Consider the following 4511-nt stretch of genomic DNA (forward strand, 5'->3'; position numbering starts at 1 on the left):
ACTTTATTTACACTCCGAGGGTTAACGTTAAAACTTTATTTACACTCTGCGGGTTAACGTTAAAACTTTATTTACACTCCGATGGTTATTTACATTCTGAAGGTTGAATGATTGAATTATTAAATGTATCGCCCACCTCAAACCTTCCTATAATTCTATTTTCTGAGTTGACTTTGACCTAACTTTCATAACTTTGTGATTTTTGTTGTCTGCGACTCCTGAAGGAGCTGAACTGAGAGAACTCTCTACTCCCTCTCATGTTCTTCACCTCTTCCTTGGTCCCTCCATTCCTTCATGCTTCCTCCCCCCTTCATCACTCACCCATTTGTTGTATTTGAGCGGTCCAGTGAAGCCCATCGCCTCGATGAGCTTCGTGAAGGCCCCGACCTCTTCCTCCGTGTGCTGCCGCGTCTCCTTCACGTTAAAGAGCTGAAGGATGAGAAAAAAAATGTGGTGAGGAGGAGAGGAAAGAGGAGACGACAGGAGAAGAAATGTGGGAGAGAAAAGAGAGAGGAGAGGAGGAAGAGGAGGGAGAGATGAGGGATGAAGAGACAAGATGAAAGGAGGAGAGTGAGAGAGAAGAGAGAGGAGACATAGAAGATGAGGAGGGAGTGAAAGCAGCTTTGACAGACGACACAGCATAAAACACATGACTCCTTAAAGCTCGTTAGTCGTGTGATTAATTATTATGTCACGAGGACTTTCACACAAAACTAACAACAAACATTATGCGTCGTCACAGAACGTGTAGTTTTATAATAAAAGGCATCGACCAATCACGTCGTGTTGTTTATAAAAACGACAACACGGAGGCTCTGTAGTCCTTTAAAACTTTATTACTCCTTTCAACATTGACAAAGACAGCGCAGACCAGATACACTCCTTCCCTTCTTACCTTTCACAATAAAATCCCTAGACATACAATATTCGCAGGAGAGTCTTTTGCATTTTGTTTCGTTGTCGTTAATTCTCACGTTCTCTGTGTTTAAAGGCCTTAACTTGTACTTAACCTAACTAACCCGTATTAATACTGCCAGCGACAGTCTGTCTGAGTTTAGTTTAACTTGAGTTCCCTCTGATAAACAGTTACATCTAGGGCTTTTATTGTGAAAGGTAAGAACAGAAGGAGTGGATCTGGTCTGTGCTGCCTTTGTCAAGGTTGAAAATAGTAGTCTTTGTTCAGACTACAGAGCCTCCATGTTGTTACGTTTCGAATCCGTCGGTTCCTCACGACCTGATTGGTTGATGCTTTTATTCTTTGTGCGAAAGTTCAGAAATATCAACCGAGCTCTGAAAAGAAACGCGTATTATTCATGTTTCTGTGTGACGTCTTCAAAGAACACGTTGACGTGGGAATTAACTCCACAGAACAAACACCCTCAGTGTGTAGAGGCCTTTAAAGGGGGCTTAATGTTCTCTGTGTTTTTACTGTCTGACCCTCATTAAATCACACACACACAGACACACACACACTAAGCTGCCTTCATGTCCTGACAGTTGTGTTACTCTTCATCACCATGAAGGTCAGACACACATCTACTGAACATGTGGAGTCACTCAACACATGGCCCTGAATCTCTGCAGAAAGATAACAGTCAGATTAAACTCTTAACTTATTGTTTTTCCTCCGAACGCAAAACCTACATTTCACATTTATTGTGAAGATGTCACAGGAAAATGATTAGTTATTGCTTTTCTATAACCTGTGAAAGAATGATCCATGTTTATGCTCCGTTTGAGTACGACCTCCTGATTTTATGTCTTATTTCATATTTATTTTTTGTCATATTTGGTATTGTTTAATTATCTTGCTGTTTTAGCTTTTTGTTAAATGTTTTGTATAATTGTTGTTAAGGAACCCCTTGAAAACAAGATGGTACATCTCAAAGCGTTTAATAATAAAACAATATATTTGTTGCTGAGTTGGTGGAACTTTGTTCGCTATTCTTCAATAAAAGTGGTGAACACAAGACACGAGCTCATGATAGAATATTATGTCAGTGAGTGTTTTAAATGTTATAGAGAGGAAAAGTAAAAGCAGAGGAACCAAAGTAAAATGAAGAACCTCCAACTTGTCCTCAACATAAAATCTCTTCTTCCACTCGGGTTTGTAACAATAGTCTGTCTATAAGAAGTGCACGTAGTCACCATGACGTCCTCTATTGTTTGTGGACTGATGTTTTGAAGCCTTCAGTTTGGCGTGTCGGCCGTCACCATGTTTGGTTTTTTGCAACCAGTGAACAGGAAGTGGCCATATCTGGACTGAGGAGGAGTGACGTAGAGACGCCGTATACGTCTCTGGTAGAGACCTGTCAATCACTGTGTAGCCCCGCCCTAAAGCATCCCCTGCTTTATGGTCTGTGTGACTCTAAATGGACCATAATGTACTAAATGAACATCATGCTGTATTGAAGAAGACTTGAAACTAGAGATTGAGACCATAAACTCATGTTTACAATGTTTACTGAGGTAATAAATCAAGAGAGAAGTAGAGTCATTTTCTCATAGACTTCTATACAACCAGAGGAGTCGCCCCATGGTGGACACTAGAGAGAATGCAGCTTTAAGACATGAAGCTTTGACTTCACTCTAAAGAACCGGAGGTTGTCGCCTGATCTGGACCAAAGCAGACGACTGACCAACATTTCCATCCCTAAAGTCTCAAAGCAAAGCTGGCATCAACTGTTCAGCTTTAGTCTCCAGACTGACATTCAGACATTCACACGCTGACTGTACTTCATATTACATTTACATTACAGTCATTTAGCAGTGTGTGTGTGTGTGTGTGTGTGTGTGTGTGTGTGTGTGTGTGTGTGCCAAAGGTGAGAAAGCAAAGAACCAAACACACCCATCAAACCACGGCAGGAGAAACCTAAAGCTGCAGGGTGACCCGGAGGCCTTTCTTCTAAAGGTAATCACTGAGTCATGGCGTCTGTGCTGGTGAACTCTGAAGTAGATCACAAACACTACGACTGACGGAGACGCTGACAGATAAGGTTTGGTGACGAAACAGAACAAATAAATGGAAGCAAACTGAAAACAGAACTAAGTGAGGCTGAACACAAACCACGAGGCCGGAGACGACTGAGTCACGAGCTGCTCTATGAAAACACTTTGTGCTAAAGCGGTGTGAATATGATCAGAATATTAAAACCACTATAAGCAAACACTGCTAGCCCGACAGCTGTCATGTCTAATAAAACCCTGCATTTCAGACACAGCCATGTAATATTTCATCATGTCGTTTGGTAGACGGCTGATTCACTGCAGCTGACTTCATCGTTTCTTACGTGCAGACCTCACAGCTGGAACGTGTTCATGTATTTGGGGTCTGTTGCCATCCTGCAGACCGACCAGAGCCGTGTGGAAAACACACGACTAAGAGTCTACAGTCTGCTAGCAGCTCTGAAGGCTTCATGCATAATGCTAACACCAGCATGCTAACATGCTCACAAAGACATGCTGATGTTTCCCATCTTAGTTTAGCGTGTTAGAATGATAACATTTGCCTCTACAATATATTGTTAAACAGGTATCTGGCCACAAACCAGAGAGCTGGATGATGATGATTAGTCTCACAATAGCAAACGATTGATGATATCTGGAGATTTCTTAATGCAAAGTTGTCGAGAACGTGACGTCCTGGATTTGGACCCGATCACAAACATGTATCTACATCCGCGCGGACATACGGAGCCTCCTGAGGACAACGCTCTGTTGTTGGTCAACGTCGTCTAGCAAGCGGCTTTCGAGGGACACAGTTGCCCATTTTCATCCTCTGGGGATCATGAATGTCTGAACCACATTTGATGGCACTCTGTCAAGTAGTTGTTGAGAAGTTTCAGTGTGGAGGACCAACATCAACGTCCAAGGAGGCTAAAAACAAACATGTGTAGGACGGAACATTTCTTTTTTTTACTTTTTTGTCGCTAAGACATCATGAAAATGGGCGATGCAGACGTTCCCCTTCATAGAGAACAGAGAGTGAAGAGAGAAGACTACGTAATATCAAACAGGAAGACGACGAGCACGAAGAGAGAATCACATTACGTCACCTGCAGGATTCTTGTTCATGCAGGTTCAGAGCAGCTCAAAGTCCTCCCTCATCCTCCTCTGCAGAGGACCAACCGCTCCCCTTTATTCCAGAGAGACTCCTTCATGCATGTGTGATGTGACTCTTCTGACTGAAGAACCGCTGGAGCATTTGATCGTGTGATGTTCCAAACATGTTCTAGCAGCTCACACATATTTCATTAAATACTCGAATGACTCACTTAAAACTGAATGCAAAGTCTGTTAAATATGATAATAAACCTATTTATCGTCACACTGAAGCTGATGATAGTTGCATTTAATCGCCGACATTTTTCTTTATTTTTGAATCATTTAAGTCTCAAAACTTGGAGGATGTTTGTCTTTCATGCACACAAACACACGACTACTGCACTCATGCTACATGCTAACTTCATGCTGCTATAGCCATCATGTGTTATGTATAATCATGCTCCAGC

The 4511-nt window shown here is 42.1% G+C and overlaps 1 long non-coding RNA gene across 1 annotated transcript in view; it reads right to left on the reverse strand.

Annotated features, from left to right (window-relative positions):
- Positions 1 to 426, reverse strand: part of LOC116400759 (uncharacterized) — a 3817-nt gene extending 3391 nt beyond the window's left edge. Inside the window, exon 1 of the long non-coding RNA XR_004213942.1 lies at positions 322 to 426. This is a non-coding gene — a long non-coding RNA (uncharacterized LOC116400759). The remainder of the gene's footprint in view (positions 1 to 321) is intronic.
- Between the last annotated feature and the right edge of the window lie 4085 nt (positions 427 to 4511).

Source organism: Anarrhichthys ocellatus, unplaced genomic scaffold, assembly GCF_004355925.1.
Source record: "Anarrhichthys ocellatus isolate YVR2014 unplaced genomic scaffold, GSC_Weel_1.0 scaffold200, whole genome shotgun sequence".
NCBI lineage: Eukaryota > Metazoa > Chordata > Actinopteri > Perciformes > Anarhichadidae > Anarrhichthys > Anarrhichthys ocellatus.